Source organism: Colossoma macropomum, unplaced genomic scaffold (genome assembly GCF_904425465.1).
Source record: "Colossoma macropomum unplaced genomic scaffold, Colossoma_macropomum, whole genome shotgun sequence".
In the NCBI taxonomy this organism is placed as follows: Eukaryota; Metazoa; Chordata; class Actinopteri; order Characiformes; family Serrasalmidae; genus Colossoma; species Colossoma macropomum.
The window spans coordinates 12,795,964-12,822,436 of record NW_023494802.1 but is presented as its reverse complement, the minus strand read 5'-3'; the positions used below and the strand labels follow the sequence as shown (position 1 = coordinate 12,822,436).

Genomic DNA, 26,473 nt, shown 5'->3' with positions numbered 1-26,473 from the left:
AATACTTATCTAGACAGTACTGTTATATAATTTCCAGCATTAGGAACACAAATTTAACAGATATATGAGTGACACTCTATTCTGAGTGTCCTTTTTAGATGAAACAAACACTCAACAGACTCTCAGTAACACATAAAAAAACACATGAGGGTTAGGGTTTGGTTTTGGGTTAAGATTAAGGTTAAGGTTAAAATGAGGGCCATGGTTAGGGTTAGGGTTAGGTTTTGAGTTGAGGTTAAGGTTAAGGTTAGGATTAGGGCCAAGGTTAGGGTGAGGTTTTAGGTAAGGTTGGGTTAGGTTAGGTTCTGTGTCAACAGAACATCTACAAGATATTTACTTCAATGTATTCAGATGTTTCACTACTGCTACTTCACCAATATGCTGACCACTCCAAATAAAGTGTTACCAGTACATGTTTAACAGAAAATTAAAGCCTCAACTAAATACACTACCAACTTAATATAGTATCACATTTTCAACATTTTATGTGGCCACTCTTTGCCTTTATTACAACTTCCATTCTTTTCCTGGGAGTTGTTTTTTCACACCTTCAAAGTTTAGTCTTAGTAGTTGTTTTTTTCCTGCTTCTCACGATCTAATCTCAAACACGTTCAGTGATGCTGAGGATTGGACTCTGGACTGGCCTGTCTATTGTTCTGAGAACACCAGCATCTAATCTTCTCTGAAATATCTGATAAATTAATCATTAAACAAATAAAGGGTGGTCTCTATTATCAGACTTTAGAAGAAGTCTTGTTTATCAGATATTGATTTGGCTCATAGCTCTTGGTATATGTGCCAAAGATTGGTTATAAACAACTGATGGATGTTGTAAAATAGAATAAGATGAACATGATGCTCACATAAAAGGAACATTAAAAACATTCACATGTTCAACAAAACAAGATTCACTGCGCTTCTTTAGTTCTTTGAGTTTGTATATTTACTCTGCTTCATATCAGTTTCGTATACTCTAAGTATATACAGTAATTTCCTGCTTTAATGCCACATTGTATTATGTTTATTCCCAGGGAATTGCAACTGAATGCAAACAAGCGCTATAGTTGCATCAGAGTGCCGCTGGCTTTTGGAGTCCTTGTTGTATGCGTGTCTTTCACAATGCACTTAAATAATGCAGCGCTGTGCCATGCAGAGTTACATAATGTACTGTAAGTGGTGGATAATGGAAAGAAACGACAGCGCACGCTCTTGAACACAGCTCATTTTGAGAGATCCCATGCTTCGCCACACTAATCAGAGCTGGGAAGTTTTCTAAAGAAGCTCAGAACAAGATTCACACTGATTCCGTTTGTTTAAATTTTGAACGGCTATTCGTCCTTTTAAGAGGGTGAAAAATTGATGTTTCAGCCAATTGACCGATGAAGACGTACAGTCCCTCTCTGGCCGTCCCAGCTGGAGAGGCTTGCCTAAGTCTGTCTAATGCAGGCCAGTGGAGCTGAGTGACCCTCCGCAGTCCTGCAGTGCTCTCCTATAGCTCAGCATGCAGACACACTGCTACGTCCTCAATATGGGGCAGCGTGGAGGAATTTGGCTGCCGGCTCAGGCATGCGCCTCCACTTCCCCTGCATTCTTCCCCCAGTCGCCTCACCGTATATTCTGCTGTCAGTCAAGGCTGATGTTTGCTTATAAGTCCTGCAGTTTAGTCAGAATTGTTCACAGTGGTGGGGATAGGAACCAGACGTCTTTAATGTGTTTAATGGCTCTAAAATCTCCCTCACAGAAAGGTGACACATGAAATGCTTGTGAATTTGCTGCCTGATGTCTGAGACATTATTTTATGATAGTTTTAAAATGTGGTTTTGACCTTGAATGCGTTTTTTAAGAGCCATTCTTGGTGGAGGGGTACATGCAGGGCACTGTAAGGCAAATCAGGCCTAAAGAGAATGAAATTATTTCACTATTTTACCATTATAAACATATCAAAACTCAAAAGATGTCATTTTGGATAGTACATAAAATGGCTATATTTGTGTTGTAAACGTTGCAACCTCTGGTTCCCATCTCGTCCACTGTAAAGAAATCAGAGTCAGTACATTTCCCTACATTGAACCATTTCACATCAATCCACTCTGAATGACTGTTTACATCTCACAGACTGAATAATGAAGACCTTTTGAAAAAATCAGTGGAATTGATCTTAAACATAACAAATAGCATGGATTAGACCAGGGCTTGGGTTGAAGATGTCAGCTAACAATGGCTTTAATGCAAGACAAGAGCAACTGAGGAAATACAACATTTCCATTTAAACTATTTGAAAGCTAAAATAACACAACATTCATATTTTCATTTTCATTTTACAGAGCAAGACCTTTGATGCCAAATGCTATTCCCTATTATATCAACAGAGGGCAGCATTATCAATTATTAGGAACTCAAAGAATGGAGCAAACAGTCACACATGAAATATTTGAGCAACGAGTCCCTTTTATGGCATCTATCTTTAAATCAAGACCTTTGGTTTAGACTAGAATATTGACTACACATTCATATTTACATTATTTACATATAAATACTGCCTACAATGCAAGCCTTCACAGAATTCTTGTCATAAGTAACTACTAGAAACAGCTGTGCTTTAAACAGCTGTTCAGAACCCACAGTGCTATTGATACAAAGCCATGAACCACTGCTTCTTTCACACAGCAGACACACAGTGACAAAGACTGCATCTCAGGCTGACTTGGCCTCTCAGCAGAACCAGTGCTGTGTTTTTGCCTTTAAATGAAGAAAAAAAAATGTAAAAAAGGTTAAATACAGCTTTACGGGGGGCGTTTTGAGCACAGAGTCATCGACAAGCTGCCTTGTCCATCTTTATTAGCCAAATCCAACACAGAAAATGGATCCCTCTGCTTATCAGCATAGCGCTCTGTGTGTTTGTGCCCGAGTCAGAGGTTGATCAGAGACATGCCACCAAATTATAGACACTGTAGCCTTATTATAGTGATGGAGGAGATGGAGGCAGGGGGGGAGGTTAAGAGGATACTGCAGATTAGAAAGAGAACTGCCGCAGTACACTGCCTGCTTTTGTAAACCCACCATCTGAGGGGGAAAATATGTCCCGGGGCAAGACCATCAGTCACAAACCGCTCGTCCCGTTATAGATACAACAACTTATTTTCAGATGTTTTTGAATGCTGAAGCAGGGAGGGAGCACCCATGTGAGCAAGGTCACGTAAAATCACTCAAAACCAGCGAGGGCCACAAATAGATGATGTGCATGCAGTGTTTACAGAAAGAAAAGTGCTGACGGGACTTCACAAGCCCTCTATATTGTCTCATATCAAAACCTCATAACCCTAGTGTTTTTTTTTGTTTTTTACATGATTTGAGGTGCCAGCTGCCTTTACATTGCATGAGCATTTCATGATGACTGGACCAATAGAAATGATTCAAAAAGAGAAGCGAGTTTTTGTTACTACCAGGGGTGTAGCACCAGAATTTGGACCCCAGTCACAGTAAAGTCCCCACTCCAATCCTCAAAGAAAATAAAGGAAAGAAAAAAAAAAGATTTATTATGTTGTATTTCTTTGTGAGGTTGAAACATTTAAGGGATAAACAGCTGTCAATGAGGAAAATGTGCTTTGAATCATCAATCTTCCTGTATTTTTAATAAGGATTTTACTTAAATTTGGTCTCAAAACAATCGATGTAGTTAGAGGAAAATTCAAAAGAAGCAAACTAAAAACACACACACACACACACACACACACACACACACACACACACACACACACACACACACACACATTATCTAAGCTGCTTATTCTCCTTGGTTGCTGGAGCCTATCCCAGCACTCACTGGGCAGAAGGCAGGAAACACCCTAGACAGATTGCCAGTCCATCACAAGGCAGACACACAGACATACATTCACACCTAGGCATACTTTCCATCTAAAATTCACCTGACTGCATGTCTTTGGACTGTGGGAGGAAACTGGAGCATGTAGAGGAAATCCACACAGACATGGGGAGAACATGCGAACTCCACACAGAAAGGACCCGGGTCGCCCGGCCGGGGAATCGAACCCAGTGCCTTCTTGCTGAGGGCGACAGTGCTACCCACGGGTGAGCTCACTTGTCAGAAAAGAAAGAGGTGGTGTTCTCTCTCCCTCAGTGACTGTGGCTGCTTCTAGAACTAACAGTATCTGTTTTAGAGGTTACCTACTGGGCTGAGGCTGACTTCTTAGGTCATTATTACAGAAACACTGTTTAAAAAAAGCTTCCTTGCTGCACTGAATCAAATCCTGTGCTCCGTTATCAGCGCGTGCCTGTTATAAAAGACTGCAAATGTAGCTAATCGCCACAGGTATGGCTAACCGCTAGTCAACTGGCTGGCTTACGTTACTACAACAAGGGCCCATTTATCATTTGGCACTTCAGGCTCACTTGTTTTCTGAAAGAAACGGGTCAGAAGTTGTTTGCCCATTTATTGCTTTCTCTCTTTCTCTGCTCCTTCTGTTTCTGAAGTCCTGAGTTTTGTTTGGTTTCATTTTAACCAGGTCTGAATTAGCAGACAGATGGTTAGAGCACAGCTCTCCTCAGTAAACGTACATGAAATTCAACCTCAACATCATGAGTGCTTAGTGCCAAATCAGTGACGCACAATTACTCCTACTGATATTGTCCACATGTACACACTTAAAAATGATGGTTCTTCAAAGGTTTTTTAGTAAAGGTTCTATATAGAGCCATGAACACTCAAAGAACAATTTGCATGCTTAAAGAGTTCTCTGCATGGAGAAATGGTTCTCAAGGCTAATGGAGAATGTCTTGCGTATGGTTCTATATAGAACCTAAAAAGATTCTGCTATTGTTAAATTGTCAAGCTAGCAACAATAGAGGAACCCTTTTGGGTGCTATATAGAACCCTTTTCAAAAAGGTTCTATAAAGAACCATATACATCACATTCTCCATCAATCTGAAGAACTATATAAGCATGCAAGTGTTTCTAAATAGAACCACTGTCTTTTTTACGAGTGTATGGCACTGCTCCCAAGAACCACTAAGTTGGACGTCTCAGCCATCTTATTCTTGTGTAGTAAAACTCCTCTCTCTCCCCCGTAAACGACTGAGGGGGTCCAGATCCTGGGCAAGCTTTTCCTGTAATGCAGCTGTTATTAAAAAGCAGTGCCAGGGTCCCTGAGGTGGCTCAGCCTGCTCTGAGCACACAGGCACAGAGGAGGAGATGTTTGGTTTACGTGGTTCATATTAGCATGGATGGCAAGCTAAGCTCCATAACGAAGCCCTCGATTCTCGCTCAAACACAAGGGCCCCAACTTCTCTCTCATACATGCCTCATATCGGCCGTCGCATCTCCCAGGCCTGTGTGCTCGCTCTCTCTCTGCAAGTGCAGGCTTAACCTTTCAAAGGTAAAGCCCCTTTTTACTGGAATTCCTTAATTTCCTGAATAAGCAGTAAAAGACCCTGCTTTTTGATAGGGCGCTATCATGATGGCCATTACAGAACATACATGAGTGCTGATAACCAGCTGAACCACACCACAGGAGCCACGCGATGGGCCTCGGTTGGAGAGTTTAATCCCACACTTGTGGGTCCTCGATTGCCTCAGTTCCTTACTCTCGTACATCTCATCCAACAACATACATCTCATATTCGTTTCATAGTAGAACTATTATGAAATTCTATAATGAAATTTAAGCGTATTATTCGGTTGCTCAGTGAAATTTTTAGTACCTACTATAAATTGCTGAATTAATAACAGGAATTAATAATAGTAGGAACTATTCTTAAGATTACCAACTGAATAATAAGCTTACACTATTAAAAAAATAAGGGTGCCAAAAGGGTTATTTGGTGGGATGCCATTGAAGCCACATTTAGCTCCCTAAGCAACATTTCAATGGATGTTTCTTTAAAAAATGGTTTAGCAAAAAATCGTTTATACAATTTTCCACTTACCCCTGATGTCAGCCAGGACGTGTTTGTATCCAATTTTGCTTCTTTAGTGTAAAACTGTACATTAAGTCAGTAGTCAGCCCATTTTTTTCTGTAAATACATCCTCAAAACTCTTCATTAAGGTCGCGCAGACTTGTCGAAAGTGTGGCCGCGTCCCAAACCACATACTAGCACACTAAATAGTGTGTAAAAATAGCGCGTATACCATTAGAAGTGCACTCATTAGTCTAGTATGTGGCGCGGCGTATGTGTTTCACTGTTAACTATAAAAACGAATAACACTTCACCGCGTAGCTGCACGCAGCCATTTTAGACAACAGGTGTGGTGCCGAATCCTGGCTGCCCTTCGCGACTGCCCGTCACGCAAGCATATGGGCGCTACAGATGACATTCACGAGTTCTCTTGTTTCTCTTTAGAAACATATAACTTTAATAACATAGATTAATAATAACGAAAATGAACAATAAGAAAATCAGCTATCTACAAACAGAAGCAACAGAAATGACGAATCTAACGTACCATCCATCTGCGTGCGCGAGCGCACAACGGGGTGTTGGATTCTTCGGGGAGGCGGGATTCGGCACAGCACTGGTCTTAAATGGATGCCCACAGCGTTCAGCTACTCGGTGAAGTTTTGCTCAATTTTTATAGTTAACAGTAAGTCGAACTTTTGTCTAAACCACATCGACAAGTCTGTGCAGCCTTAATGAAGACCTGGATGCGGGTTAAGAGCAGTTTTGAGCGTGTGTTTAGAGCACTTCTAGCGTTTTGCTAGCAACGTTAGCCTCGTAAATCCGTTTTAAACTAACAACGCACTATTTGGACACCAGACATGGCTTGGCTTGTTGACTACATCTGGGGCAAGAACCTTTTATTTTTAAGACTGTGGGGTCAATAGGTCAACGATGAAAACATGCGTTTGTGTGTCAACACTTTTCCCAAAAATGGTTTCCTAACAGCACTGTCTCCTGGAATCAAATCTGTTCCGAGCATCAACACTTGAGGGAAACGTACACCCACATCACCTTACATCACTACTAACTCCTCTCTTTTTCTGGCCCACTCGTTTTCTCTGTATGTTTGCTGGGGACCAGCTGCCCGCTGATGACATCACACTGGCTTCCAGCTGCATTAGCGTGGTGACAAGAACAGATGTTGGCTTTTTGGAAGCTCCCTGACAAGCAGCATCTCCACCCCAACTCCAGTTGCAGGGGCCAGAGTGCTGTTGACATCTGCTCTCAGCGTTTCCCTCATAATAAAGCCCCTCGCCAGCACCGCAGCCACTGGAAACCCACAGCCAGTGCCACGTCCCCTTGAACCCAGATTTCTGGCAACGTGAAACAGGCCCTTAAAATTCGAGCTGGTTCTCATGATGCATCCCAAAATGTATTTTGAGTGCAGAGGTTCAGGCAGCCAAGTCACAAGAGCCACACTGGTGTTTTGTGCCCAACTGTCTATATGTGGACACTCACTCACTCACTCACTCATCATCTAAGCCGCTTATCCTCCTGTGTCGCGGGGGGTGCTGGAACCTATCCCAGCGCTCACTGGGGGGAAGGCAGGAAACACCCTGGACAGGTCAGCAGTCTAAATGTGGACAAGTGAACCTTATTCTCCACATTAAAGAGCAACCGAAGAAAACATGACTCATTCGGGTTCTGCTGTTTATCATGTTTTGTTTTTCATAAATTGTCACTGACAGAATTATATTAGCCAAGTTACAAAGGAAGATGATTCTCCAGTTAAGAATTTCATTCTCTTCCTGCCTCACAACTGAAAATGTATTAAGTATACACACTCAAATATTATGGTTCTTCAAGGGTTCTGTAGTAAAGAAAATGGTTCTATATAGAGCCATGAACACTCAAAGAACCATTTGCATAATTAAATGGTTCTTTGCATCATTAAAGTGCTTTAGATTGATGGAGAATGTGCTGTAGATGGTTTTATATAGAACCTTTTGGAAAAGGGTTCCTTGTAGCACCTTATTCTTCTATTATTACAAGCTTGACATTATAACAGTAAATGAACCAGTTTTGGTGCTCTATAGAACCCTTTTCCAATAGGTTCTATATAAAACCATCTACAACACATTCTCCATCAATCTGAAGAATGCTTTCATGTTGCAAAGAACGCTTTAATCATGCAGAGGGTTCTTTGAGTGTTCATGGTTCAATATAGAACCATTTTCTTTACTAAAGAACCCTTGAAGAACCATCATTTTAAGAGTGTAGATGTAGGCGGTATGGCAAAAGTCTAGTATCATGATATACAATATGTTACAATATGTATTTTTTCAGATATCTGGTCAGTTGGAACAGAGAAAAAAGAACCAGTAGTGCCACATTTTAAAGAATGCTGTCAAAAACAATGATTTTTTTCAGTATTTGGCATACTGTGTTGTACTAAATCCAGCTAAAGGGGACAATTTTTTTTATAATGAAATAAGCAGTTCCTCAGAGCTCTGCAAGTACTGACAATAATCACGATATTTTTAAAAACGCATACTGTATTGTATTGTGAACTCATTTATCACGATAATGCTATATATTGTTCAAATGTAACATTTTGTGTTGACGATTAATAGTAACGGTCTAAAATTGCGCACAATAAAATCTTGTTACATTAAATTTCATTTTTTTTTTTCCTTCAGCTGTATCTATTGCACAGGAGATACAAGGATTTCTGAAAACAGTGACAAATTACAACCCTGTAAATAATTTCATACATTAATCTGTAGCTACATTTTCATAGACGTTTTGCATAAATTCTAAGTGATAAAAACAAACAAAAAAAATGTTGGCTATATTTGCTGCCCCCTGCTTTCCTGCAGAAAATGATTTTATTTTTTTTTTATCAATAAGGAATGTTTTTTGACATGTTTATGCCTTTATTTGTTTCTCTAATTGTGAGTGCTTTTAAAATTATTATTATTATTATTATTATTATTATTATTGTTGTTGTTGTTGTTGTTGTCATTTTCTAATGTAAACCAATGTAATAGATCATCTTTCTCTGCTATACACAGACCAGTTTCCCAAAAGCATCTTAGAATTAAGATCTTCTTAATTCTTGACTGGTAGAGAGAGTGTTGACCGTGGTGCTCGCTCTGCCATTTAAGAATCATCTCTCTGCTAAGATGCTTTTGGGAAACCCATCCCTGTTTGAGCACTTTCCATTTAGAAAGACTGTAGCCGTTTCTGGACATCTCTCTGTGTGAGACTCACTCTTTTACTCTAAAGGCTGGCGCACAGACTACTGGTTACACAGCAATGCAGACAATCACGGCTAACTACTAGCTAACGAAAAGGCAAAAAGAAAGATTTAAGATGAACATAGATCATTTGAAGACGAATGAGCTTATTTACACTTATAATCACTCCAGCTGGTTTCCTGATATGTTTAACTGTCAAACACTAAAAAGTCGCGAAGCCGAAGTCAGTTTCTTAGTCAAATTTTCCCGTTCCACTTTAAATGGTGCCTGCTACATCATTTAAGGTGGAATGGGAAAATTTGAACAAGAAAAAGGGCAAGTGAGAAGCTGACTTCAGCCCCATAAAAAGTCAAACATTGAGTGATGTTTTACAAGAAAATGTTGTACCTTTGCGAAAAAAGATGCGAAAAAAAAGATGCGAAAAAAGCGGCCATGTCTGAGTTAAACCTTAAAGCAAAGCAAAGTAAGTCTGCGCTATTTATAGCCTATACTAGAACATCAGCACATACTGAGGCATATTGACAGCCAAGATGGTAAAATAGACATAAAATGTTGTGGCTCCCAAGGTGATTTGCATTTTGTTCAAAGGACAGAATGGCTCTTCTAAACATTTGGGTTGCTGACCCCTGGCCTACATTGACTTTCTGAAGCCCTAAAAGATTCCTTTGGATGGAAACATAGCTACTGTGAACACCCGTTAATCTACATTCAGTGAAATGATGACTTTATTTCGGAATAATTTGAGGGATAGAAAACGCGAGGGCAGAGTTTGGCCCAAGGCTGGGGTCACTCACACATGTACGTGGACACGGAGGTGCAGCTGTTAGTGTAGCCGCTCTGTAAGCACGTGGGACAAAAACATTAGCCAGGAATGGGCATTCTCCCCACTTTTCTCATTACACAACTTTCCCCATTCTGGCACGACATCACAACCTACAATCCCTCACACACATCTGTTCGGGCACAATGAGCTGTCTCTGGCCTAAAAGATGGGGGAGGAAGGAATCTCAGCTGTTGGAGTTGTCAGGACCCTGGGAAAGTGATCTCTCTCTCTCTCTTACTCTCACTCACTCTCTCTTTCTCTCTGGCCTTGTAATGGCATAACCCCCTCCCTAACTGATGCCCCTTGAAACATGAGGCCTTGGCTCTGATCGTATTTTTTGTGTGAGTCTTAGAGAGGAGAAAAAATGAGGGGTACCACAGGGCTTAAAATACCATTTGTACACAGGCATAAGATGCCCCAAAGTTTAGCTAATGCTAAGACCTGTTTGGAGGTTGCACATCGCCCCAGCATCAGTACAGGCCTGTTAGTTAGCATACTAAAGTTGCAGATGTTGTGTCAGTGATGTAAATGCAGACCAGAACATGCCGCAAAACAGTCTGAGACAGTAATCAAGGTAATTTATAAAATGGATAGTTCCGGTCCTAAAATCTGATTAGCTGAGCTGCGTTCGTACTATAAATGCCTGAAAATGTCACTTGAATGGATTAAACACTTCAAATGTTCGTGTTATAGTCAGAAGTACCGTCAAACCCAGTGCTAGCTATGAAAGTTTAGAAATTCTAGCCAACCAAATAGTGCATCATTTATCAAGTCATCACAGCGAAAGGAGTTTTAGTCACTCTGCTTCACTTTGTGCCTAAGAACACCCTTCCTGTGATAAAATCACAGTAACCACGGCCTCTTGTGGCTTATTTGCTTTATTCAACCACGGCTGCAGATCCTTTATTCAGTGAAGGCACCAACAATCCAACATTGTATGTTCTACTTAACCTTTCTTACTCAACATTTCACATATTGTGCTGCAATAAATACAAACATGACAATTTCTGCTCTTTCTATAGTGAAACATGCCGCTGCCGAGTGTTCTTCAGATACTGATAATGTCAATGATATGCTCAGAAAAGCATTGTTTATTGCAATAACAATATCACAATAACGATGAAATATCGTCATTTTGCCCACCTCTAACTGACACATTCATAAGGACTTATCGGTATCCGTCTGTTGGACAACAGACAACACTGCAGTCAGTGCATTAAAATCATGCTCTGTTGTCTGTTTACCAGGGTTAAACTTTAGATTCTCTGAAACGACCATAACGCCAGCTATACACCTCTGATGTCCTGACAACTTTCCTGTATAATGAACTCTGATGGTAAGCTGTTTTTTTTTTCAAAATATGAATGTCGTTTTTGAAAATTGCTATTTCACTATTTTGCATCTAGGTGAACGAAAATGTTTCAAACCTAATATATGTTGCAGTATGTACAGTATATACATTTCTTTGAATGTCACTGGACACTCTGAATTACGAAGCCATACACTGTGCAAGCAAACACTGCTGCACATTAATTTATCTAACATTATAAGACTGAAAACCAAAAAAAAAAAACTTGCCAAAATAATAAAAAAAACACTAAGCTTTGTCAAATGTTGGGATTCATTGATACTATTTTTTCAAAGCGAGTACAGGTTTGAGTACATGTTTTATAGGATGTGCCAATACCGATACTATACTAGTAACCTGAGAGTAACCTACTTAGAATTAAGTAGTTAGTGTGAATCAGTGCAATGTACCTTTAATAGTTAAAGAATTAAAATCTAGCTGATTTTAAATGAAGTGCATTAGCTAGTTGTGCTATATTTGTTACCTTGGACCCAGTAGTGCTGCAGTGATGAAGAGCAGGTTTTATTGCATGTCAGAAAAGCACTTGTGTACAGCTGTAAGAGAAGTACATTTCATAGTTTTGCTCCCCATCTGTCTGCGTGACCTTCCTAGATACCCTTGTTTTAAAAATTGGTTATTATGAGGAAAAATGAATGAGTAAATACAGTCATTAATAAACAAAAAACAAACAACAATATGTGTTCGGTTTTATACGTCAGTTTTATGAATGTATGAATTTTTCACTGTCATGTTAACCTGACAGTATTTGGCTTTTGTCACTGTGTCCGCCTGATTTACCTGATTTTATCTCAGACACTACTAACAGATCAGTGGTGCAACTGAATTTACTAAAATTATATTTTGAACTTAGTCACAAACTTATGCAACGGTACAACCCAATCATGTGAGAGAAAATATTTGCCATCTCTTTAAAACAGGTTTACATCAACAAACCTCCCACACCTGTTTATTTATTTTTTTTTTTTTGATGGGCACAAAAAATGTCCTTGTGAACGAGGCCTAAACCAGTCTATCAGCTCTTCCCAACCACGTGCACAGCATTTGCCAACCATTGTGAGCCATTTTGCTGCAATGCTAATATTGCTCACTTTGTAAAGCATTACCCTTCATCCAGAACCCCATGTTCTGGGTTTGATAGACGCTGAGCAGAGAGCCCCCCATTCCTCTTTGAAAATGAGCACCCAAACCCCAATAATCCCTCTGCGTTCTGAACCGTCTCACATGTATCTGCGAGGATCTGGCTGATCGCAGTTGTGCCGCTAATCCTTCAAATTAAATTTCTTTCCTCCCTCACCGCTAGTCTGAGATCAGCGCCGAATTGCCCATATGTGGTTGTAATGAGGGTGGAGCATTCTTTTGCTGATATAAGGCCTTGTAATCCTGCTCTAACCCATACTTTAAATTCTATTGTAATTGCCCCCTTTTTCCAAACACAGGTCTGTTCAAATACAGGCGCTCACTGTTCCCTAGGCAAGGACAAGGAAAAGAGGATTTCTTTCCCAATGGGACTCTCAAGAAAGCTGAGTGTCTTTTAATACAGGTGTTGAGGAGAGGACACAGACTGTGGTGAGGATTAGCCAGTGGATTCCTGAAGCATGTGCTAGTCATTTTTACAGGAGAGTAGGATTTTTTTTATGATAGAAATACTGTTTACTGGAGCTACTGGAGACTGACTCACAGCAATTAACAGGTCCAGAGGGCCTGAATGGAACTGGAAGGGCTTTTCAAAGATATACAAGAAAAGTTAGTTTGAATAAGTATCAGTCTTCTTGATATTATAAGTAAGCTTTTATTTTCTGAATGTTGCTATAATCAGTCCTCATGAGATCAACACAAATGCTAAGAGGCTCCAGAGCAAGACTAGAACATAAAGGACTACAAGTAAACTGAATTGCAACACATTCTCCGAGGCTGATGGGTATTACAAGACGCCCGGGACCCCCTTATGATATTTATTGTTCCTCTCTTCCAAAACTTCCCTCCTTCAAAAGCTAACCGCTGTGAAAGCAAGCTCTGAGGACTGCTCCTCTGCCAAAGCTCCACATATTCAGCAAGTAAAACGAAGGACGGCGATGCTACAGGCCGCAACGTCTAAGACCCTGTTGGTTCGCCGCTCGATGTGTCGCCACAGCCTAAAGGCAGCCGGTCGTATTCACAGTGATGCGAGCCTCCGGTTAACAGACAGAGAGGCATTCCTCACACTGGCACAGGCTTGCTGGCAGAACACAGCCACCTTTTATTACCGTCATAATTAATGACCCGCAGTGCCGCGCCTGTGAAAAGAAGCTTTTGAAGCCTGTCTCCTTATAAGGGAATTAGAGAGGCAAAATGACGGCCAAAAAAGAGCTCAATTAATAACAAAGTGGGCCCAGCACTGGGATAACATGACAAACAAGGCAGAACATTTCGCTTGGCGTCATATGAATTAATCAGTCAAACACTCAAGACATGTTGGATAAACAAACGCTCGATTCATTGCTGCAGCCTGATGGGACTTCTGATTAAATTAGAAGCCTCTGGAAGCTGCAGTCAGCATGTTCAAGGATAAACAATGACAGTTCGCATGCACTGGGGGCCGGAGGGGGTGGAGAACAAGGACAGCTTTTAGTGACTTTGTCTGATAATTTGTACTCCTAAGCTGAAGCTTGCAGTCGCTCACGGTGCAACAAGTTACACAAACTTTCCATTCAGTCCAATTCTGTTCGAAAGCAGTTGTGCACACAGTTTCTTTACTGTGTGAGGTCTTTCTAAATAAATAACACTAATTGAAATGGAGTCAAGCAAATGATCTAATTGAACTCAGTCAGGAACGTTTTGTTAATCAGTGTAAGAAGTGCAGACCTTTGAACTGAGGAGTGTTTAAAAGACAAGATAACAAATCATATTTTCAGGTTTTTATTTGCCCAGCGGCTTTTCACAATTCTTATTTTTGGCTTATAATTACACACACAACATCCTACAAAGGTGATTCCACAACCTGCCAGTTTATTACAGTCAGTCTTCAGAGAAGTGCAAAGAGAGTGCTAGTGGTAGGAAAATGTGTTTAATGGAGTCGGGTTAAAAAACATGAGAAAAAGTTCATTTCCATGGCACTGTGTATTGAATTAACCCTCCTGTTATCGTCAAGTTTACTAACATTTTCTATCCTTGGGGTACCCTGGCAATTTAAACCCTGGGAAATATCAGTCCTGGTGGGAATTCAGTTTTTCCCTCCTCCATGTGGTGCGAACTATTAGTGGTTCTTGCACTACTACAGGTGTGCCTATATTAGGTTAGGGCCCTACAGCAGAGGGACATTTTATTGAAGATTATAAAATTGCATGTTATAGTGACCTTAATATTATCCCAAACAACCAAAAGAAACGTGTGTAAAATGTTGGTATTTCGTATGTTTTTTTTTTTTTACAGCTAAAACTGCATGGGGTCAAACTGACCCTAAAGAAGACCAATGCGTACAAAATGTATGTTATGGAAAACATATGTACACACAATGTATGTACAGGAAAACGTATGATCATGTTAATTTTTTTGTTTACCTAATTGTCCCCATTAAATCAGGAAAACTCTTTAAATATTAAGCAACAAATGATGTCAATCATTTATTTAGAGATGTTAAACATTTAATAGGGTCTAATTGACCCCAATGATAATAGGAGGGTAAAAACCTTACTGTATCATACAGTTTATTATTATATTTTTTGTCTCCTCGGAACATGTATTCACATATTCATGTCTTGTAGCTCCTTTCACATTGCTTCTTTTATGTCTACTCTCTTATTCTTATATGCTTTACTCTATTTATTCTGTTGTTATTTGATTGGCCCCTTTGTGAAATGTCAAAACCTTATATTTCCAAAATAGTAATTTTACAGGAGAAAGAAAAAACCTGCTTTACTTTTAATGTAAGTCAATGGAACCAGACGTTGTCCAACTTAATTTTGGGTCATTTCTTTTTGTTTATTCATCATGAAATTTACACACAATGTAAAAGACAACAGGCACTTTCAAATTATTTCATAAACTGAAAAATGATTGTTTAGTATGTTACATGACATACGTATACTCACTCACCAAGGCGAATTCCTCATATGTGTAACACACTTGGTGAAATAAAACAACTCTGATTCTGATTATTGTAGCATGGCTATGTATAAAAATATCTGGACACTTTTCAGACTGAGCCTTCATCAAAGGGAGTCCCTAGATTGCAGTTATTATATTCAGTGCTGATGACAAATAATTCTAGGCATGTACTTTAATGGTAAACCAGATCATTAGGATGCATTGGCAGGTGTCAACATTATAATGTTCATATTGAATATAATCCTTCATATCAGTGCTAAGTTGTCATGATGATAAGCAATGTTAAGGTTTTTGCCTCCTAAAGCATATTCAAACTAATATTTTTATTTTTTTAATCTTTCTTTTATTTTGTTTATATAAGGGGGGCAATACACATTAATCAGCATCATTCGTGCAGTCCTTGAGCATGAAAAACACTTCTTACATTGACAGAAAAAAAAATCACAAAGCAGCATTAAAACGGTGCTTAGTTCCAATAAATGTAACAAATTGTAAGTTAACAAAACATGTAATATGATTAAATGTTATTTTGGCACTTTTCATTGTCTGTAATATTTTCATTTTTTGAAAATAAATCAATTCAAAACCAGAGGGCAGGGATGTCCAGTCATGTGATGCTTGTAAAGAAAATGCAGATTAACCAAAAGTCAGAGTGGTGAACTAAAATGCTTCACTATAGATAAAATCACTGATTTCTTTACAGTGGTGGGGATAGAATCCAGAGGTCACAATGTTTACAACACAAATATAGCCACATGTTTACTATCAAAAATGACTGAACCTACCTGTAATGGAATGCTGGTAACAGTAGAACAGTGACAAATCTGAAAAAAAAAAAATCTTTTGGGGACTGGTCTTCCGTACCATGTCCTGCACGTACCTTTCTACCACTAATGGATTTTAAAAACACATTTTAGGCCAAAACATTTTGTCAAAACTATTGTAAAACTAATATCATGTTTTTCATGATATTCCCTGGTCCTGGAGACTCACTGCCCTGTACACTTCAGTGCTTTTCCAGCTTTAACACAGCCAACTTTAACTCAATAATGGGCTGTTAATGAGTTTATTTGTTGGATCAGGTGTATTTGAATCAGGGAAAACACTAAAAAGTGCAGGGCAGTGGGCCTTCAGGACCACGGTTGAGAAACACAGTCCTAGACAACAGGCAATGTCTATGTAACTTTTTCATATAAGAAGGAGCTACTAGAGGAGCTATTAAATGATTCAGATGTCTGGTTAAACAACTATGACTCAATAAGTTTCTCTAGAACGGCATTTCACATAAAATCACAACAATTGGTGGCTGTTTAATGGTATTATGCAGTCACCTCTGCATTATACAGGCCTTAGTGGATCTATTTGTGAGTTTATATACAAACTCTAAAAGCACTGAAAGGACAAGAACATTTTGGACTTTAAAAAACATACTATATTTGAGAATTTAATCAGATTTTACCAACTTAAAATACTGCTTGACTAAAATATTACAATGATGATGGTGATTTGACCTCTTGTTTGTATATATTCTGTCTCAATCTGCTTAAGAGTAGTCTTACATATTTGTCTCCAGCTTAAAAGTAATGTAAGGAAAAGTGATGCCTTCACTAAACACAGTTTGCATCTCTATAATCAAACTATCTGTAATAAATCTGAATCTAAACTAGTAACATTTTCAACAAATTAAATGGCTATTTTGTGCATCAGTTTTACAGATGCACAAAATATTTTGTCCTTTTGAATCTCTGTTTAATTCAGGTTCATTATTCTTCCTTTATTTCATGTCCTAGTTTTATCAACAGCCCACAAACACAGAAAATAGCAGCAACTCTACATTTTTTGAACAACAAAAATGGAAACAAAGCCAAGGCTGTGAGTAAGGGTTGGCATTAGTGTGCAGTAAGGTGTTCCTGGCAGGAGGCTGATTCCTTTAGGCCTCATGCTGGGCTCCTCCGCACTCGCATGCAACAGCGATTCTGCTCACTCTTCCCCGCTCGTGTTAAGTTTGCAAAGTCCAATTTTCAGCTAATATGGAGGTCGTGACAGAGGCCACACAGGTCTTGGTAGGACATAATAGCAACAGAATTGTAAATATAGGTTTTAGGGAGCGCTGAGCAGAGAGGGGGGGTTAAGGTGAGGGAAATTTCCACTGAGCACACAGTGGCACGGTCGTGAGCTCACAGACTGCAGAATAGATTTTCCATTTCAGTGTGTCACATTAGATTTTCGGAGGTGCTCGGTGGCAGGTACATGTCATTAGTAACACTTTAGCACCATAATGAACCTTTTTATTTATCTGCTGCTTTGCTCATGAATGCAAAAGGAGCCGATCCCCAGCTGTGCCTGCTAACCGTGATAAGAACAGAGTTAAGAGAGGAGAGGAGAGAATTCTGGGTAAAAGTGGGAGATTTCTGGAGGTTGTGTTCGGGATACTGTCGTCATTGACCCCATTGCAGAAAATGATAAGCCATCATTTACTAACTTAACATGAAATCATCAATTTGTATATGTATTTTGATCCAAACACAGTGAAATGCTACGTATTGTCTTTAAATTATTCTTTCTGTATGTATAAAAAGTATTCTGATCTCTGAACACGTGCCTGAAAATATTTGAAAGGAAAGGTTGGTGGAAAAGTCCAGTTTGCATGATATTCTCTCCCCATTTCCCCAAATTTTACACAAACTATAAGAATGGACAAAAGCGGAAAACAGTCCTAGCAGCTATCATGAAGCTCGAGTTATTATAGATAACAGTGTGTCATACAGTGTCAGAACCACAGCAATAAGTCTATTTGAGACTCAACATAGTTTAAAACAAGTATGTGAAGATTTAGGCATGCAGTTTGCACAATGCTATTTGCTAATCATAAGCATTTATCATTTGCTGGCTACATTAGCCTCGTAGCTCCAGTGCAAAACTAAGAAAGCAAACTTCGAACACTAAACACGTCTAAACCGATGAGCTACATTTTGAGGAAGGAGAAAATTGTCTAAACATTCCTTCAACAAAAAGTGGAACAGAGAGCCTCTTGGTTTGTTTTTAGCATGTCGTTCGGATATGCTAAAACCAACCAAGAGCTCCTCCTCTGCTCCTGCCATTCGAGCCCCACAGTGCTGGGCAGGGGCTAAGCCTCCAGCAGGAGAACGGCTGAATTCCTCCAGCTCCCTGCAGCCGAGCTCCTCCTCACGCGCGCCCTTTGTGGTTCACAGTGTGCAGGGGCCAGAAGAATGCGACCAAAGCCAGCCTGGGCCCCGGAGCTGCTGCCTCACACAACTTCAATGTTAATTTCCCTTTCATCTTGTGTGTGAAATTGGCGGTGGTGTGGTGCTGACCTCTGGCATTATGAGGTCAAGTGTTGAAATCTGATGTGCGCCTCTCAGGCAGACTGAATCAGACTGACAGTGAGCACAGATAGATGATGGGGGCAGCGGGAGAAGGCAGAGGCCTTTACAAGTCCTCCCCCAGTACTCAGAGGGCGTGCGGCAGGATTTCACACGTGCAAGGAGACAGAAGATTTGAGGAATTCTATGATGTTTAGACAGAGATCATCTTCTTGTGTATATATATATATATATATATATATAAAACTAATTCAGTGTAAATATGGTAATTCATTAAATGTCAGTGTTCAGGCATGAATATTCAGACTTATTCAGGAACTACTATATATCATTCAGTAACTACTGTAAAATTACTGTGCAAGTATATATGAATATAACAATATTCAGACTTATTCTGTAACTTCTATAAATCATTAATTGACTACTATAAAATTACTGTGCAAGTATATATAAATATAATAATATTTAAACTTATTCAATAACTAAGTCATTCATTAACTATTAAGATTTTAAGGGGAATGTCAGTTTTACAATTATGCAATTTCCTATACAAAAAAAAATATATATATATATATATATATCGCTGCTGTCAGACAAGGTGTCAACAAAACCTTGTAATCTCCAAAATGGTAACTTTACAGGAGAAGGAAAAAACAATCTTTACTACTAATGTAAATCACTGGAACCAGACTTTCTTCCAAGTAACTTTGGGTCGTTTCTTTTGGTCCATTTATTATGAAATTTATATATATATATTCATGTATATATATATATATATATATATTTATATATACATACACACACATATGAGTATAACTTTTCAGGGTAATTCCACTGAGTTTTTAAAATTCAGGGTAAAAATGTAAACAAAATAATTCAGTTTCAGTGCTCCACTATGCCGTCACAAGAGGTGACCCAAAGAAAACCTATATTTTCTTATTTAGCACTATTTTACCATCATCAACATTCCTTATATAAACTCAGAAGACACGTGTGGGTTCACTGGTTGTTTTGGACATTACAGTGGCTATGATTATGTTGTAGATATTGTGACCTCTGGTTCCTATCACCACCACTGTAAAGAGATCTGAGTCTGTAACTTTCTCTCCAATGAACCACTTCACATCAAACCACTCTGAATGATTATGTTCACATCTCAACAATTGAATTATGCAGAAATCTTGACAAAGTGGTGGAATTTCCATGTCAGGGGTTAAAAGACAATACCCACAGTGGAAAAGCTGCAGTGTTTACACCTGCTGTTCTGCAGCAGAGCTTTATCTCAGTCTGTACAAAGCGATTCCATCAGCTTGCATCTCTCATATCATCCTCACATACTCCAGCACTCAGCTCTGAATTACATGCCTGTCCTGCCATGCAGTCTGCAATTCACCACAAACTCCCCAACTCAAATACAGCAGTTAACATCTTCTCTTCTAAAGATATTCTTAATCATAAACACAGTAATAAATGCAATCTCCAGCAAGGAGCGCGAGCAGAGAGAGAGAGAGAGAGAGGGAGGAGGGAGAAAGAGAAACATCTGAGCAGATCACTATTAGATATGATTTCCACGATAAGGCTCCATAATTTGGCTTTTAGAGATAACTCCAGGGGCTGGCAGGCTGAACAGTGCCAATTTACTGTTTGTGTTTTTTTTCCACCCCCTCTTCTTTTTTTATGTTTTTATCTCGCCTGTTGAAGGGCTTTTCATCTCTGCTGATTTTCACTCTTTTTTTCTGTATTATCCCCAGAAGGTGAGATCACAAGGCAGCAGAAGGCAGGCCGGCGCGCTTTAAAGCGATGGACAAAATACAAATATTTGAAAATGTATTTCATGGTAATTATGTCAAGTTTCATGGCCTGAGCAGTGCACTGAGGCGCCGCCTAGATGCCTTAATTTGTATAGAAATTGTAATCATTTGTTCATTTCAAGGTGAAAATTGCATTTTTTAATTTAAATTGTATCCTGCGTGATAGGCTATTATCTAGAAAAATTGTCTCTGTGTATTAGAGTCTATGCCCAGGCGTCACGCGTGTTAGGCCCTGACTGGCTTTCAAAAGGAGGGTTTATGCATGTATCTCCTCATAAAATGCGCTGGGGCGCGCTCATTATTTAGGTGCTCCTGTGTTGCGGCTCATTTCCATTTTTCGTTATTAATACGAATTAGTCTGGAAGCTGAGCTTCCAGTTCTAAAGCAAAACATACAAACAACCCTCCATGATTTATGTCCATTTTATGTCTTGGATTGGCAAGCCCACCTTGGATTCTCATTTTTTTTGCTCTTTTTCTTCTCTCCTTCTCTCTCTCTCTCTCTCAGGTGAAACGGATGGAGTGAGGTGTGCATACATAAGGTGCAGGACATGAAAGGGCCGAGTGGGAGAGGCCTGGGCCGCTGAGCTTTAAAGTGTCAGGGAGACTTTTCAATAGGGGCGTATTGAGTGGTTTTGAGAGCGAGCAGGGTTAGCAAGACTTCCAGTTTGCTCACAGCTTAATTCTGAAGTGATGCTGGAGTGTGGAGATTAGAGACTGGGGGGCAGGGAGGGGCATACAGAGCAAAGCAGGCTGGCTAAGGAATAGCAGGGTTACTATGGAGGACTATAATCTTGTATTTCAGCGCCTGGAGACGGCAAATGAAAGGCTTGGCTTAAAAGAGAAAAACTTCCTGCGAACTGAAGGAAGGAATAAAATTGTCTTAACCATATTGACATGCACGGTGGAAAATAAAAGCCATTGTGTAAGAGTATAATGCACCCTCCCTCCAAAAAAAGAAGAACTATATCGAACAATGGTTTCAGTTAAAAGGATACGTGCTTCTCCCTATAACAGTCTCCTACTAAGTAGTCTACTTACCAATCCAGGTTATTAGGCAATCATGCGATCTGTCGGTGTAAGCTGATTGTGCGAATGTGGAATCCCCTCAGTGGAGATCAGACAGCCAGGCTCAGGTACATAATGTATCCTGGAATAATTATGGGATTTAAGGAGATGTTAGGCTTTGTAAGTGCTTTCTTTGTGACATTTTCGAGTGGTTGACACAGCAGAGTCTCTACAACACAATAGCCTTAGGGGCTGTTCAGAAGAGGAGGGGTCAAACTTCTTCAGACATGTTTTAATCAATTCATACCTTGTGGCATTTTTTTCCTCTTGTAATGATAATGTTTTGGTGACCCAAAATACTCATTATCGACTAAGCACCAGGCTTTTTTGCGTCTTTTTTGTTCTTCATGACGGTTTTCAATGAATAACATTTGTTCTTTTATATATATATATATATATATATATATATATATATATATATATATATATATATATAAAAAGAACAAATGTTATTCATTGAAGGAAGGAAGGATATATATATATATATAATGATAATACTCCTTTCGTCATTGAGCTCCTCAGCACCTGTACAGTATATCCTTTGATTTTATTTATTGCAGAATATTGATTGTAAGTCTATAATAAATAGAGTTGCATCTTTATTTGAAATATCATATTTTGTGTAAATATATGTATCTTTTTACTGAACCTGTTCAAACACATTTCGGCCTTTTAACTGACTTGGACTTTAGTTTCTTTCTTTTGCTTCGATTCACTCCTTATCTTAATTATGTTCATTTAATTGAAATATAATGATGATAAAACATAATGATGATGCTATAATTTGACATTCATAACATTATTAAAACTTTACCAAATATTTAAGTAGTGACTGTTTCAGTAATGACAATTATAGCTAATTTTGTGAATAACTCAAAACACTAGTCAGTACATGACTAGTAAACACAGCTATGACCCGCTGTACACACATACAATCATGATACTTTTTATTAAAACACAAAAAAAGCTTACTTAATTGCAGAAAATCTGTTTCGGTAGTGACAAGTTTTAAGGTTACACACTGATTTTCAGACTTTGGGACACATTTAGTTCAAACCAATGGGATTTATCTGCTCACCATGTGGCCATGAGGGACAGGGATGCAACCTCACTTCCTGCTCTGAAATGCAGGGGTGTGGCTAAAATAAAGCTCCACCTAGGACTCTTTGTGTTTCAGTAATGACATGAAAATGTGAAACAGCATTTTTAAATAAACTTAATTTTAAAAGAATCCAAAAAGAATTACTTTGGAAAAAAATGCAAAAACATGTATTATTTTTACAAGTTTAAATCTAGTGGTCAGGGTTTGGGACAGTCACCTCCAAACAGACAGTACCCTATAAATAATGATGTTGGATATATTTAGCTTATTACTGTCTCTATTAATGCCTTGAGTTTAAATATATCATAACATAGTAAGTCTCAATACTGAATAAGTCTGAATACATAATTGTTTTTGTTTTATAGTTTTTTGTTACCAAGAAGCCACAGTTTGAACTAATTTGGTAGAACAGTCCCTGTGTTATTGTATATTATATATAATATAGGCTAACATTCTCTGCCAGTATTCTCCAATCTGTAGGATGCAAGATAAATTGATATTATCAATTTTGTAATGCACATAAACAATAATTGTACATTTAATTGTTGTGATGGTTCGATATGAATTTAGGCTATAAGGATGGGTTAAGGATGGGTGTCTTAAATAAACCACTGCGCAAAAGTCAGAGACCATCCTTCACTTATTTAATTTCCAGTCAAAATGCCCATTACATAAAAGTTATTCATTTTCAGGAGATATTTCTGAGGGAATAGATCATCCACTTGCATAAGGAAGGGAAAAGTCAAAGGAAACTAAGGAGTTCCTGAAACTAGAGTCAATAATGATTAAAACATGTAGAGACAATGGGACTCCAAACAAGCATGCAAGACCTGGTAGACCACCATAACTGGCACCATCAGATAAACAGTACTTAAAGCTTTCTTCTTTGAGAGAAGATCAAACTCTATTCTTGCTTTGAACAAATCCACAGGTGTTTCTGTCCATCCTTCCACTGTGAGAAGACAACTCAGCGCTATGAGTCTGAAAGGATGTGTGGATGTCGAGAAGCTGTTAAAAAGAAACAGACAAAAAAGAGTCAAATTTGCAAATCAAACAAAGAAGCTGCTGCTATTCTCAGACCAATGAGAATGCTGTCCTGCTCAGAGTCCAGACAGCATCACTGAATACGTTTATGATTATTTGGATCATGAGAAGCAGAAAATACAACCAACTTCTAAGACTGAAATGACTGAAATTTAAAAGTGTGGAAAAATCTCCCTGCAGATTACTTTGAAAAACTGAAAGCAAGTCTACACTCTTAAAAAGATGGTTCTTCAATGGTTCTTTAGTGTAGAAAATGGTTCTATTTACAACCATAAGTTCTATGTAGAACATTTTTCATGCTTAATGGTTATTTGCATAGTGAACTGGTTTGTCAGATTGATGGAGAACGTGCTGTAGACAGTTCTATATAGAACCTTTTTGAAAAGGGTTCTTTATAGCAACAAAAAGAGTTCTGCTGTTGTTACTTTGTCAAACTTGTAGCAGTAAAACCCTTTTTGGGGCTGTATAGAACCATTTTGACGAGAAATTCTATATAGAATCATCGACATCATATTCTTCATCAATCGGAAGAACCCTTTCATGATGCAAAGAACCCTTGAAACCCTTTAAAAAAGATTCTTTGAGAATTCATGGCTCAAAATAGAACCATTTTCTTTACCCAAGCACCCATAAAGAACCATCTTTTTTAAAATGTGTACTTAAAAGAACAGATTCTGTAATAAAGGCAAAGAGTGGACTCTAAAGTTATATTTAGTTGTTGAGGTTTCTGTGTATTTATCTCTTAAATATATGCTGAAAATGAATAACTACTGGAAAGTACAAGGCACAAGGCAGAAATTGACCAGAATCAGTCTGATTGGTCTGAAAACATGCTGGACGGACAGCACTAATGGAAAGCATTTAGTCTGTGTGTGTTTTCCGATGGACAAAGCAGCTGCTCCCCTGATAGCAATATTGCACATATCCGTAATTACTTTTTATGACAGCGCATTATGTTGAAGACAGCTGAATCATAAAGAGAGTCCTCAGTGCAGAATCACATACCAGTGAGATTTCATCACTGCATGCTGGAGAACCTCAGAGGTCCTCTGACTAACTCCATCACAATGCAGATCTTTCTCTCAACATCACTGAATGACTGAATGCACCTCTGCGCTGTTACAAGGTGTCTGAACCACTGGCTGGTTTCTAACTGGTGCTGCTCTCGACTCGTCTCGGGCCATAAGCCACGGACTGCACATTGACCAGCATTCAGAGGCTCCGTGCCCAGACGATGCCCTCATGGTCAGGTCTGAAGTAGATGGCCTGGGGCTATCCAGCCATTACACAAGCCTTCTGTGAAGGCAGAGGCTGTGAAACATGGCTGTTGTGACACTGCTTTTAAACGCTTCTTTATTCGCTCACAGCTCGGCTCAATTACTGGAAACTATTTTTAGTATCTTAAATCACGACGACTGTCAAGATGCTCTTGACTTCAAAGGCGCTGCAAAATACTGCATTGTTGGGAAGGGGATTAAATCATGATTACAGTTTTTAGCAACATCAAAGCACTCAACACAGTATGTATGATATATGCCAATAAATATTCACACTTAAGAATTACTGACTAGAAATATTAACCATTAAAACCTGTGTATGGGCTGTTTCAGTTCTGTTTTTGCTTGAGAAATAATAATAGGGATATATAAATACAGAGAAATTTGCAGTGTTTCATAGGATCCCTTACCATTTGAACCATTTTTGTTATTTTCTATACCATAATAACTTATACAATGTGGATTAAAATATTACAATTATTAAACTACCGCCAAAATATAATTTTTTGATGTTTTATTCAATATTTCTAGATTTCTATAAACAAGAGGTGAAAAGACTAATAATAATTGTACTGTAATTCTTTAAATACATTGACAGTTTGTCAAGTTATGTGCCATAAGATTTGATCTCCACTTTTAAAATATGATGAATTCTGGATATAAATTTTATTACAACTTAATTCTCAATGTTTCTCAGTCATTTTAGAATCGTCTACAGCTCTGTTCATCACTGAGGACACATCTAAACTGCCTTCATCTGTTTTACAGTTTCTTAGTGTCCTACACACTTAAAACAGATGGTTCTACAAGGGTTCTTTAGTAAAGAAAATTGTTCTATCTAGAACCATGAACACTCAACGAACCCTTTGCATGATCAAATGACAAAGAACCCTTTGCATGATTGAAGGGTTCTTGGCATCGTGAAATGGTTTTTCAGACTGATGGAGAATGTGTAGTACCTTTTTGAAAAGAGTTCTATATAGCATCAAAAAGGGTTCTGCTATTGTGACAAGCTTGGCATTGTAACAGTAGAAGAACCGTTTTGGTGCTATATAGAACCCTACAGCACATTCTCCATCAATCTGAAGAACCTTTTTGAGATGGAAATATCTGTTTAATTATGCAAAGGGTTCTTTGAGTGTTCATGGTTCTATATAGAGCCATTGTCTTTACTAAAGAACCCTTAAAAACAAAATTTTTAAGAGTGCACTAATGAGCTGAAAGCTGTTATATTGAACAGGATTAACCGATTCAAATAATTTTATATGAATCTGCAACCAAACCTTCAAATGGCAGCATATTTTTTCTCTAGAAAAGTGGAATTATGAAATAACTTATGTTTAGGATGAGGACCCTGCCTGAAGCTCCTCCTGCTGTTCTAACCTACTAAAAAATT

The 26,473-nt window shown here is 38.7% G+C and overlaps 1 long non-coding RNA gene across 1 annotated transcript; it reads left to right on the top strand.

The window, feature by feature from the left end:
• Positions 1–7,501: 7,501 nt before the first annotated feature.
• Positions 7,502–21,743, top strand: LOC118822585. Its single transcript, XR_005008460.1, has 4 exons — positions 7,502–7,521; positions 8,597–8,655; positions 11,228–11,316; positions 21,095–21,743. It is a non-coding gene; the product is annotated as an uncharacterized LOC118822585 (long non-coding RNA).
• The last annotated feature ends 4,730 nt before the right edge of the window (positions 21,744–26,473 follow it).